Genomic DNA, 14472 nt, shown 5'->3' on the forward strand with positions numbered 1-14472 from the left:
AGAGATTAAATAGTAACCCTGTTGACCCTCCCACAGCCTGTGAGCCTCCGCCGGTGTTCCGGATCAACTGGTTTCCCGATCAACTGGGGTGATTTTCGATCGCTTCTTCTGTTGTTTACACACATCTTTTGGTATATTTGGCTCGGTAGGAAGACTTTGATGCACATTCAGTACCAGTGTGTGAGGTTGTGGTTACGATGGAGATATCCGGACGCGAACAGCGGGGACTACAAAAGAAAAACGAGTTGACTGGGGATGTCTGTTCAAAACATTGCGAGCTCCAATAAATCATTGAAACCAGCTATTGTTGCCAGACTTATGACTGAATATCGTTCTTAATGTGATACCAAGTCCATCTGAGACCTGTGCACACCTTCAGACAGCCTCCAAGTGAACACGGTGTTTACTCACAGTTTGAAAGCAGCGTGGAGAAGTCTTCAGCTGTGAACTGTAAACTGTGATCCTCTCAGGTAAACATCCGCCCAGGTTAAACTGTTAGGACTCCTGTGGCTATCTACCAGCGATCACGTTCAAGAGGAAAGACACACATTTATCCCTTTTTATAAAAACAGTATTCTGCAGCACTCATCCAGGTAACATGTGACCGTTAACTCGTTTTGCAAAGATAGCAGTAGAAATGTCATGTGATGCTGATTGGTCATTAATGTTGGTCTCGGTAAACAATATTAGGAATCCTCTATTCAAACATAATATTCAGTCTCCATCCACATGAAAATAACAAAACAGTTCATGAATTGAGAGAAGGCTATCTTTGCATCACTATTTCATAAAAGACTATTCATAACAGATATGACTGATGTGTGATTATTATTCATGCTATATACACTGATGGTATATCCTCTGGTTCTCCTGTGGTTGTTCTGTAGTAGAGTATCCTCTGGTTCTCCTGTGGTTGTTCTGTCCTGTGGTTCCCCTGTGGTTCTCCTGTGGTTCTCCTGTGGTTCTCCTGTGGTTCTGCTGTGGTTCTCCCATGGTTCTGTAGAGTATCCTGTGGTTCTCCCGTGGTTCTGTAGAGTATCCTGTGGTTCTCCTGTGGTTCTCCTGTGGTTCTTGTTGTCATGTTTTTGTTTCTTTGTTACTTTATTTATTTTAAATGTACTTGTAAAATAATAACAAAAACTAGAGAATGCAATTCCTGAAGAAATTGCTAGTGGGAATGCTTTATGCTGAAAAGCTGACTCTAAACTGCTGAAATGTAATGTGTGAGAAGAAAGTGAAGAATTTAGATTGAAATGATACATGAACACTGGGGGCTTGAATGTGTGATGAGAAAAGAAAAGAAAGTAAAAAGGCTTGGAAAAGCAGCGGAATATCTGAACTGCAAACTTCTGAACTAACTTGATGGCGAATGATCTGTCGCCATGGCAACGGCATTTGATGACACCCCATAATACGCTTAGATGCGTTGATGGCTGCATCGTTACCAAACCTGTGAAGTTTTGGGGCGTTAGGAGCATTTTCACTGAAGTTATGAGAAAACCGTATTTCATGGTGAGCATTGTGTTGCCATGGCAACGGCATTTGAAGAAATCTCAAAACTGTCCCGTAGATGTCTTCACGGCTGGACTCTTAGCACACATTTGAAGTTTGAGCACTTTTTGAACATTTTCATAGGAGTTATAGCGACATCGTGTTTTATGGCGAGGGATGCGTTTCCATGGAAACGGCATATGGTGAAATCTCAGATTTGGCATAGAGCTGTTGACGCATGGACCGGTGATACAAGTGAAGATTGGGGGACGATTGGACCGTGTCGATTGGACTTAGAGTGACATCGTGTTTCATGGCGAGTGGTCTGTCGCCATGGCAACGGCATTTGATGACACCCCATACTACGCATACTGAAGCATGTCAAGGAAGTTGAGTATCTGAAGTGTAATTTTTGTGTACTTTCGGGTTAATAATGTGGCCTTTTTGGCAGTTTAGCTAAAGGTGTGCGGCTGCTGCTGTGAGGAAATATCAGCCTGAAATTACAATGGGCTTTAATGGAGACATGTTGAAAGCTTTTGTCACTTCATGCCCTCAAGAGGCATTTTGTTTAATTATTTATTTGCTTAATTATTTGTAATTTTTCAAGCTACGAGATGTTTTCCTACGTTTGTCATGATAAATGATGTCTCAGGAATGTAGGGTTTGGGAATTATGGCAGTTTTAGCTGTGACATCACATACTCTAGTTAATGTTAACATGTGAAGAAACCTCTAAAACAATGTCTGAACAATGTTTAATATCTCTAAAAGCAAGAATCAGATTTAAAAGTTGTTTTACTCGAATAATGTCAGAAAGATGTGTAACATTTTAAAGTTGGAATGAGGTTTCTGAGTGAAAGTATGAATGAACAGTTAGCAGTTGAAGTCGCATGAAGATTTGTTGAAGTCTGAAGATTTCCTCCATTGACTTCAATGTTAAAAATGTGATGTATTATGGGATGTATCTCTGGAATTATGAAAGTTATGAATGTCAAAAGTAATAGCCATCGATTCCCGACCGAGCTGAACGTTTTGATGTTTGAACGGAGTTTCTGTGATGTTCAATGCGGGAGGAGAAGAGGGCCAAAATACAGACGGAATAATAATAAACTTTCCGTCCGTAGAATAAGTTAGTGACTAAATAATAATGTATATGTTAATTAACACAAACATTATGACATAAAAACATGTTTAATTCTTATTCCTAAAAAGCCAGTGTTGTTCTCTGCTGTGTGACGCAGTGACAGAGAGCAGCCAGCAGGGGGAGACAGAGGTCAGATCACTTCAAGATGCAGGTCTCTCTCACCATGAGCTCAGCAGCGGAGACATGGAGGTGAGACACTGAAGGCTCCTCCCACAGAGCAACATGAATATATATAAGACATAGAACACATCCAACTGATCAAGAGAATGTTCTGAGATGAGCAACAAAAGACAAATAAAACATGAGCATGGTGTTATAAAGTCTGAATAAATAATCATATGCATAAACACAAATCTATGTGAAACACCAGAGGTGGGAAGTGTAAGAAATATGAAATCCCCCCATCCTACCTGACTGACCTCCTCCACAGACACACTCCCACTCGCTCCCTCCCCCCCCGGACCAACCTCAAGACTTGGGGCGACAGAGCCTTCTCCGTTCCTGCGCCCACCCTCTGGAACTCACTACCCCAATCCATCAGAGACTCTCCCTCCCTCACAGCATTCAAAACATCACTCAAAACCCACCTGTTCAACACTGCATTCAACCACTGACCCCCCCCCCCCCCCGATTTTCTGTTTTGTTTATCTCTTTTTGTATTTCTTTGTTTTTTTTGTTGTCTTTTCTTAACTCTCTGTCAAAGCGTCTTTGAGTTTCCTGAAAAGCGCTATAAAAGTCCCATGTATTATTATTATTATTATTATTAAATCAATATTATGGATCACTTGCTGGAGATAATCTCAAAGGCCAGGTCACGGTGTAACCAGAGGAAGACCTCTGATTGATCCCTCACTTCCTTCCATTCACAACACCTCATGTGATCAGAAACTACCTTTTGCTTTAATCAATGCTGTCCATCCCAGATCAACCCACCTGAGGAATCACCTCAGGATTCAAGAGCAGGCAAGCAGTGAGTGATCAAAGTATCTCCCGTTAGGTGTTCTGTTGCTTTATCTGGTCATGTGACGTGTTATCAAAGAATGTTATTTGGACACGCCACTAGAGGGCGACAGAAGATCACATGGACACACCTACAGTATGTGCAGGTGTGTCCTTACATGTTGAACACAAATACCTGTACTTTCTACTTCTTACATGTTGAACACAAATACCTGTACTTTCTACTTCTCACATGTTGAACATAAATACCTGTACTTTCTACTTCTCACATGTTGAACATAAATACCTGTACTTTCTACTTCTTACATTTTGAACTCAAATACCTGTACTTTCTACTTCTTACATGTTGAACTCAAATACCTGTACTTTCTACTTCTTACATTTTGAACTCAAATACCTGTACTTTCTACTTCTTACATGTTGAACACAAATACCTGTACTTTCTACTTCTTACATGTTGAACACAAATACCTGTACTTTCTACTTCTTACATGTTGAACCCAAATACCTGTACTTTCTACTTCTTACATGTTGAACCCAAATACCTGTACTTTCTACTTCTTACATTTTGAACTCAAATACCTGTACTTTCTACTTCTCACATGTTGAACTCAAATACCTGTACTTTCTACTTCTTACATGTTGAACTCAAATACCTGTACTTTCTACTTCTTACATGTTGAACTCAAATACCTGTACTTTCTACTTCTTACATGTTGAACACAAATACCTGTACTTTCTACTTCTTACATGTTGAACACAAATACCTGTACTTTCTACTTCTCACATGTTGAACTCAAATACCTGTACTTTCTACTTCTTACATGTTGAACTCAAATACCTGTACTTTCTACTTCTTACATGTTGAACTCAAATACCTGTACTTTCTACTTCTTACATTTTGAACTCAAATACCTGTACTTTCTACTTCTTACATTTTGAACTCAAATACCTGTACTTTCTACTTCTTACATTTTGAACTCAAATACCTGTACTTTCTACTTCTCACATGTTGAACCCAAATACCTGTACTTTCTACTTCTTACATTTTGAACTCAAATACCTGTACTTTCTACTTCTTACATGTTGAACCCAAATACCTGTACTTTCTACTTCTTACATTTTGAACTCAAATACCTGTACTTTCTACTTCTTACATGTTGAACACAAATACCTGTACTTTCTACTTCTTACATGTTGAACTCAAATACCTGTACTTTCTACTTCTTACATGTTGAACCCAAATACCTGTACTTTCTACTTCTTACATGTTGAACCCAAATACCTGTACTTTCTACTTCTTACATGTTGAACTCAAATACCTGTACTTTCTACTTCTTACATGTTGAACTCAAATACCTGTACTTTCTACTTCTCACATGTTGAACTCAAATACCTGTACTTTCTACTTCTTACATGTTGAACTCAAATACCTGTACTTTCTACTTCTCACATGTTGAACTCAAATACCTGTACTTTCTACTTCTTACATGTTGAACACAAATACCTTTACTTTCTACTTCTTACATGTTGAACTCAAATACCTGTACTTTCTACTTCTTACATGTTGAACACAAATACCTTTACTTTCTACTTCTTACATGTTGAACTCAAATACCTGTACTTTCTACTTCTTACATGTTGAACTCAAATACCTGTACTTTCTACTTCTTACATGTTGAACTCAAATACCTGTACTTTCTACTTCTCACATGTTGAACTCAAATACCTGTACTTTCTACTTCTCACATGTTGAACTCAAATACCTGTACTTTCTACTTCTTACATGTTGAACTCAAATACCTGTACTTTCTACTTCTCACATGTTGAACACAAATACCTGTACTTTCTACTTCTTACATGTTGAACACAAATACCTGTACTTTCTACTTCTCACATGTTGAACTCAAATACCTGTACTTTCTACTTCTTACATGTTGAACTCAAATACCTGTACTTTCTACTTCTTACATGTTGAACACAAATACCTGTACTTTCTACTTCTTACATGTTGAACTCAAATACCTGTACTTTCTACTTCTTACATGTTGAACTCAAATACCTGTACTTTCTACTTCTCACATGTTGAACTCAAATACCTGTACTTTCTACTTCTTACATGTTGAACACAAATACCTGTACTTTCTACTTCTTACATGTTGAACTCAAATACCTGTACTTTCTACTTCTCACACTTTGAACACAAATACCTGTACTTTCTACTTCTTACATGTTGAACTCAAATACCTGTACTTTCTACTTCTTACATGTTGAACACAAATACCTGTACTTTCTACTTCTCACACTTTGAACACAAATACCTGTACTTTCTACTTCTTACATGTTGAACACAAATACCTGTACTTTCTACTTCTCACACTTTGAACACAAATACCTGTACTTTCTACTTCTTACATGTTGAACACAAATACCTGTACTTTCTACTTCTCACATTTTGAACAGTAGTTATGGGTATACCTTTTACTTACAGTAAGTAGGGAGACCAGGGACAGTTGTAACACGGGTTGGTTGTAACACCTTCAATATCTCCAATCACAAACAAGCTGGTGATGAAACTCACTGCACATGCGCAGTTAGATGGTGAGATCGCTGAGAAAAAAAGGAGCCACGTTTGAATTTCTCGCGTAAGATATCAGCAAAGTGTGTTTCTGAGGTAAAATATTAACTAAAATGTTATGATGTATTTTTTGGATACTGTCTTGAGTTCAAATGTCTAGGAATCCAAACTAGTATGATTAGAATCACTGTTTTGTAAGCTACAAATATAACTAGCTAACTATGGGTCAAGCTAGCAATCAGGCAGGTTCACAGGGGGTGAAGCAAGACTGGTGGTCCTGGGACGGCTGTGACGGGACGGTTGTAACATGGCGCATTTACAATGATGGCTCATTTGTTTGAATGATCAATTGTTCATTCAAGCATACAGTTGTATTGTTGACTGGTGTGCTTAGCAGGCCTAAAGTGTGTGTCTGTGTGTGTGTGTGTGTGTGTGTGTGTGTGTGTGTGTGTGTGTGTGTGTGTGTGTGTGTGTGTGTGTGTGTGTGTGTGTGTGTGTGTGTGTGTGTGTGTGTGTGTGTGTGTGTGTGTGTGTGTGTGTGTGTGTGTGTGTGTGTGTGTGTGTGTGTGTGTGTGTGTGTGTGTGTGTGTGAGGAGGGCAAATCATTCAGGGAAGTGGCAAAGTCCCTGGATATAGGCCATGTCAGGGATCACCCCCAACAGTGGGCTACTGGACTCCAAAGAAGATGTTCTCAACAGAGCAGGAGATGCTTTGAGAGACTACCTGATGGAGGCAGCTCATTTATATTATAGTGTCAGCTCAAAGGAGGTAGGTCTACATCATTAAGGTAGAAGCACCTCTCAGAGAACAGTTTGATCCTTCACAGAGGATGATGCTGTGTGTGTTATCTGTTATCCTGTTCATTGTTTGTTGGAGGATTTGTGAAACCCCATCCAACCGTCCCTGGCATGTGTTACAACTGTCCCTGTACACAAGGACAGTTACAACTGTCCTTGTGTACAGGGACAGTTGTAACAGTTGAGTTTGTTTTTTTAAAATACATTTTCCAACCTGTACTTATTTCATAAAAACATCTTAAACACATTGTTTCAGTAGCTGACATATTGATAATGTATATTATAGCAAAATGGCTATCCTATTGTAAATGGTTTTTTACTTATTGGGGAAAAGCCCAAAAAGTGTTGCAACTGTCCCTGGCCTCCATTTCAAAGTAAAGAAGTTTAGTCAGTGCTTCTACTTTCACCTGAGTAAAGGATGTGTGTACTTCTACTTGAGTAAAGGATGTGTGTACGTCTACTTGAGTACAGGATGTGTGTACTTCTACTTGAGTACAGGATGTGTGTACTTCTACTTGAGTAAAGGATGTGTGTACTTCTACTTGAGTAAAGGATGTGTGTACTTCTACTTGAGTACAGGATGTGTGTACTTGTACTGAGTACAGGATGTGTGTACTTATACTCAGTACAGGATGTCTGTACTTCTACTACTTAGTAAAGGATGTCTGTACTTCTACTCAGTACAGGATGTGGTACTTCTACTCAGTACAGGATGTGTGTACTTCTACTTAGCAAAGGATGTGTGTACTTCTACTCAGTACAGGATGTGGTACTTCTACTCAGTACAGGATGTGTGTACTTCTACTTAGCAAAGGATGTGTGTACTTCTACTCAGTACAGGATGTGGTACTTCTACTCAGTACAGGATGTGTGTACTTCTACTCAGTACAGGATGTGTGTACTTCTACTGAGTACAGGATGTGTGTACTTCTACTCAGTACAGGATGTGTGTACTTCTACTGAGTACAGGATGTGTGTACTTCTACTTACTAAAGGATGTGTGTACTTCTACTCAGTACAGGATGTGTGTACTTCTACTCAGTACAGGATGTGTGTACTTCTACTTAGCAAAGGATGTGTGTACTTCTACTCAGTACAGGATGTGGTACTTCTACTCAGTACAGGATGTGTGTACTTCTACTCAGTACAGGATGTGGTACTTCTACTCAGTACAGGATGTGGTACTTCTACTCAGTACAGGATGTGGTACTTCTACTCAGTACAGGATGTGTGTACTTCTACTCAGTACAGGATGTGGTACTTCTACTCAGTACAGGATGTGTGTACTTCTACTCAGTACAGGATGTGGTACTTCTACTCAGTACAGGTGGTACTTCGGCCCTCTCTGTGAAGCACTGATAGTACATGCGTTCAGGACATCACTTCCTGAGCACGTACTCCTCTCTGTTCTCTGGGATCTAAAGTCAAAGTGCTTTCCTTTGAAATCCCAGCTCCACTTCATAATTGTGTTGATGCTTTCTGCAGCAGTGTGTAATGACTGACTGGAGATCTGACAGCAGTGCATTATGGGTCTGAGTTAGTGAGAGTAATGAGATTACATTAACCTGCAGGCCATGCTGATGAGGTTACAAAGCGCCAGCTGCTGCTTCACGGTCATCATGTGACCTGTTCTTCCAGGTCTGCTCTGAAGGAGCAGCAGTGATACCTCTATGCAGCGAGCAGCTCACAGGGAGTGTGTTTGTTTGCTGCTCCAAAAACTACAACTTCTCTTTCAAAATATATGATATCTTTGTTCTGGAGAGCATCAGCTGCACCAACTGTGGAGAAACACACCGAGCCAATAAAGATACGTGTTTGTTCAACCCGGTCTCACGGCATTTCGTGAAGTAGGCACGAAATGAATCTATTGATTCGAGTTCACCAACACGATTTTTGCATTTTCTTCGTGTCACACAGAACGATTTTAGAAGCAATGTAAATAATAACAAATTAGAAGGACATTTAAAAAGAACTCTGACATTATACCATTTAAAATAAAAGGGTTAGGCTTAGGGTGAGATATTGAGTAAGAACATGTTTTTATGAACCACACAGCTTCCGGTCTTCCAAGACCCGACCGAACAAAAATATTTTGAGATTGACAATAAAATGGACTTTGACTTTGACTACGATAGCTTGTGACTCACACTCATGTACGTTAGCTTGTGACTCACACTCATGTACGTTAGCATATGTTAGCTTGTGACTCACACTCATGTACGTTAGCATATGTTAGCTTGTGACTCTCGCTCATGTACGTTGGCTTGTGACTCACACTCATGTACGTTAGCATATGTTAGCTTGTGACTGTCACTCATGTACGTTAGCTTGTGACTCACACTCATGTACGTTAGCATATGTTAGCTTGTGACTCACACTCATGTACGTTAGCTTTCATTAGCTTGTGACTCTCGCTCATGTACGTTGGCTTGTGACTCTCGCTCATGTACGTTGGCTTGTGACTGTAACTCACAACCCAGTCTCACGGCATTTCGTGTTATCACGACATAATCTATTGCTTCGTGTTCACCAACACCATTTCCCCCTTTTTTTCGTGTCACACAGAACGATTTTAAAAGCAATGTATTTCTATTGGTATGTTTCGTGCCTGCAACACGTCTTTTTTCATTTAATTTCATTTCATTTCTCCAGGTGAATCCCATTGAGATCATTGATCTCTTTTTCAAGGGAGACCTGCTCAAGTAGTTCCACATGAAACATACAAACATAAACAGAACAACAAAAGGACTTCATACAGCATCATTTACATAACTATCCACATGAGCAGGTACCAACAGCTTCCATTGAGTAGCATCCAACCGAGCTTTAAAAACATGTAGTGGCAACAGATTGCTCAGTTTCTATTTCAAGACAGAGGAGCTGCTCATCTAAAAGCTGTCTTCCCTAAGACAGTCCTAGCAGTTGGCACATTTAATAAAACCACAGCATGAGATCTCAGGCAGTAGCCACTTCGGGTCGTGGAAGACCGGAAGCTGTGGGGTTCATAAAAACATGTTCTTACTCAATGTGAAGCCACGATTATTGTTTTTATTTTAAATCGTATAACGTCTGACTTTTTTTGTCGTCTGTGAGGAAAAGAAATGTCTCAGAGCCTCAGAACACTGAAATCTGTATTTTTTAAATCTTTTCTTCTAATTTTTCTTTTCAAAATAACACTCTGTTATTTACTCACCAATAACACACCATTATCCTTGCTTTTATTTATTTGTTTAATTCCATAATCTCTGGCTTTTTTGGCGTCCGTCAGGAACTGAATTTCAAAATAAAAATAACCGGTGTCAGTACCATATCTGCTCGGGCTACCAGATGTGTTCGGGGTCCGTCGCTTACCAATGACGTCACGCGTTGTGATTGGCTGTACGGTAATCGCACGCTGATTGGTGTAACTGGGGGCGCTGACTAGCGTTTACCGGGGGTCTGATCAAAGACGAATGAGTGTAGGTAGAGAGAGAGAGAAGGAGAAGAACAAGAGAAATCGGGGTTGTTAAAATGGTGACTGAGGCTTCTGCAGTACTTCTCACAGGAAGAGAGGGATGGAGGGATCAGAGCTCAGGAGACCAGCGGGAGACTGATGTCCAAGAACGAGTCAAAGCAGGATCAAGTTCAAGAAGTCAGAAGATGTGTCTTTGTAATCGTATCCAGTTATATATATGCAGTTCACCTGTTAATGCATATTTTAAAAGGATTTGGATTTGTCAATATAAATGATTTCCCTTATATCTTTTGCTATCTTATATCGAGGTTCGAAAAAGTTAAATTGCCAATTCAGAAATACAAAACGATGTAGGTTAGAGACGAGTTAAATGAGCTCATATTTGAATTCCCCATAAAACACACATCATTCAGACCCCCCCCATGTTAGGGTTTCCTTCAGATTCACGTGAGCACCTGAGTATGACCCGCCCTATCGGGGTATGATCACATTTGATTTCTAATTTTAAATAAAAGGAAATAAATTCACAGTTATCGTCAAACAGGAGTTAAATCAATTTCTCGCTTATTGTAAGAATGTCTTTCACCATATTCATATTTAAATGATCGGGAAATTACGTTGTAATGATAATAAATCACCTCCCTCGTTCAGATTAATGTCGATTGTTATTTTTTATGTTTGAATGTTAAAAAAGAACAAGCGACAGTGTGGTAGAGCCGATGAATGGGAGTCAGACACAACACAGGTGCGCTCACTAACTCCTGGAGCAACACACACGATACAACCCAGGGAATGGTGTCCGTTAATGCCACCAGTGTAAACGTAATTATGTAAATAACCCAATTTGTGTTCTGTGAAACGGGAAAGGATATGACATTGTTTTTGTTTCGTTGCAGGGTCTTAAGTATTCAGGTTAACTTCCTGTTTTATTTAGAGTTATTATTATTACCTCTTGGATTGCCGTACAGCCAATGTGTGACGTCGTTGGTAAGCGTAACGGACCCCGAACACATATGGTACCTACACCGGAAACAGACGTAGGCATTTCGAGCGATTACCAAAGATCCTCAGCTAAGGTTTAAGCTTGCTGATTGGATGTTTTAGCCGCAATGCATGCTGGGATTTGGTGTTTATATGATATGAAGTCGGAAAAACATAAAAAAATAAAAATAATACTTAATTCCGAGTTTAAGTCATCACATAACGGCCTCTTTACATATTACAGATCTGCCGTAGCTCTCTATTTATAGAGGCCTGATGAGAAGACTTAAGACTTCCATTTCTCTTCACACAATACGTCTCCTCGCAGGATCAACACTAATTCGGCTGACTTTTATATTTGATCCAATCGGTAGATAGGCTGTATTTACACCATAAAGGTGCACAGCTGATAGAAAGGGACACCTGGTGGTTAAAGCATGTTATTGAATTTTATTTTTTTATTATTAGATATTAATAGGATCCCTATAAAGTTTATTCATTACTCGTTACTCTCTACTAATAGTTAATTAAAGACTGTATATAAAGACTAGTTTGCACATCCCTTTCAAGATTTCAAGATTTCCTAAGGTTTATTGAGATCATATTCACAAACGGTGAAGTTATGCAATGAATGGAAAACTTTGTGCATACCTCCAGCAATGTTAATGTTGAAGCATTTATTTTAACTGATATTACACATATGTATTATACTCTTATAAGATGTATATATTTCATCTCCGGCCTTGTCAGGTATTGAACAATCAATAAATAAAGAACACAGAATTATTAAATATGAAACACAGAATCTGTGTGATTATACTAAATGATGTAAAAATAAACACCACTGCATACAGGACTGTCTCAGAAAATTAGAATATTGTGATAAAGTTCTTTATTTTCTTTAATGCAATTAAAAACACAAAAATGTCATACATTCTGGATTCATTACAAATCAACTGAAATATTGCAAGCCTTTTATTATTTTAATATTGCTGATTATGGCATACAGCTTAAGAAAACTCAAAAATCCTATCTCAAAAAATTAGAATAGTTCCTCAGACCAAGTAAAAAAAAAAGATTTATAACAGCAAAACACAATCAAACATTTGAAAATGTCCATTAATGCACTCAGTACTTGGTTGGGAATCCTTTTGCACGGATTACTGCATCAATGCGGCGTGGCATGGAGGCAATCAGCCTGTGGCATTGCTGAGGTGTTATGGATGCCCAGGATGCTTCAATAGCGGCCTTTAGCTCATTAGCATTGTTGGGTCTGGTGTCTTTCAGCTTCTTCTTCACAATACCCCACATATTCTCTATGGGGTTCAGGTCAGGGGAATTTGCAGGCCAATCGAGGACAGTAATGCCATGGTCAGTACACCAGTTACTGGTGGTTTTGGCACTGTGGGCAGGTGCCAGATCATGCTGGAAAATGAATTCCTCATCTCCATAGAGCTTTTCAGCAGACGGAAGCATGTAGTGCTCTAAAATCTCTTGGTACACAGCTGCATTTACTCTGGGCTTGATGAAACACAGTGGACCAACACCAGCAGCTGACATGGCTCCCCAAACCATCGCTGACTGTGGGAACTTCACACTGGATTTCAAGCAACTTGGATTTTGCTCCTCTCCAGCCTTTCTCCAGACTCTGGCGCCTTGACTTCCAAATGAAATACAAAACTTGCTTTCGTCTGAAAAGAGGACTTTGGACCACTGTGCAACTGTCCAGTGCTTCTTTTCCTTAGCCCAAGTCAGACGCCTCTTCCGTTGTCTTGAGTTCAGAAGTGGCTTGACCATGGGAATACGGCTATTGTAGCCCATTTCCCGGACACGTCTGTGAACAGTGACTTTTGATACCTGGACTCCAGCTTCAGTCCACTGTCTTTGAAGCTCCCCCAAATTCTGGAAGCGACTCTTCTTCACAATGCTGTTAAGGCTGCGGTCATCTCTCTTGGTTGTGCAGCGTTTCCTGCCACATTTCCCCCTTCCAACAGACTTTTTGTGGATGTGCTTTGAAACTGCACTCTGTGAACAGCTTGCTCTTTGAGAAATGTCTTTTTGTGTCTTACCCTCCTGATGGAGGGTGTCAATGACGGTCCTCTGGACAGCAGTCAGATCAGCAGTCTTCCCCTTACTTGTGATTTAGTTTACTGAACCAAGCTGAGTGTTTTTCAAGGCTCAGGAAACCCTTGCAGGTGTTTCGAGTTAATTAGACGATTCAAGTGATTCGTTGAACACCCTACTAGTATACTTTTTCATGATATTCTAATATTTAGAGATAGGATATTTGAGTTTTCTTAAGCTGTATGCCATAATCAGCAATATTAAAATAATAAAAGGCTTGCAATATTTCAGTTGATTTGTAATGAATCCAGAATGTATGACATTTTTGTTTTTTTAATTGCATTACAGAAAATAAAGAACTTTAACACAATATTCTAATTTTCTGAGACAGTCCTGTATTTACAACTGTTCCACATGCTGATGTAACGCAAATGTTTCCAACTTGGGATCAATGAAGTATATCTTATCTTAAGATGATCGATGGCTACTGCCATATTTGCAAAATGTGCCTCTGAACCTTGACAAGTGCATGTTACAGGCTTATCAATGAACAACAGGAGGGGTCACAGACATAAGAGCAGCTGTTAAATAAAGCTCTTCTGACCTTAGCTGGCATGTGGGTATATATTAATGCTGCCCATTATGGGCACAAGCAATTTTCACCCATTTATTAATGATATGTTTTAAATGTGAGTGTTTCCTATCCCCTAAACCTCCAGGGATGTTCACAGTTTAACACTGGCAACTTCTTATTAATTGGACCCGTTCAAATCCAGTTTGGACAGTCTGCCGTGGTTCCATCCCATTTCAAAGTGCTGTTCGACGCTCGGCGTAACCCTTGGAGCACACTCTCCAATCACAGAGCTTGAGGACTATCACGGGGTTTGTCAAGCGAAGCGGAGAGAATACTTACTTCCGGGTGTAATATTCTCTAAAGCAAATGAGCTGCTCCGACCCTCGGTCCTGACGGACTCCAACTTGTGTTTATTAATCAAACAAATAAA

This window comes from Notothenia rossii (genome assembly GCF_949606895.1).
Source record: "Notothenia rossii genome assembly, chromosome: 5".
In the NCBI taxonomy this organism is placed as follows: domain Eukaryota; kingdom Metazoa; phylum Chordata; class Actinopteri; order Perciformes; family Nototheniidae; genus Notothenia; species Notothenia rossii.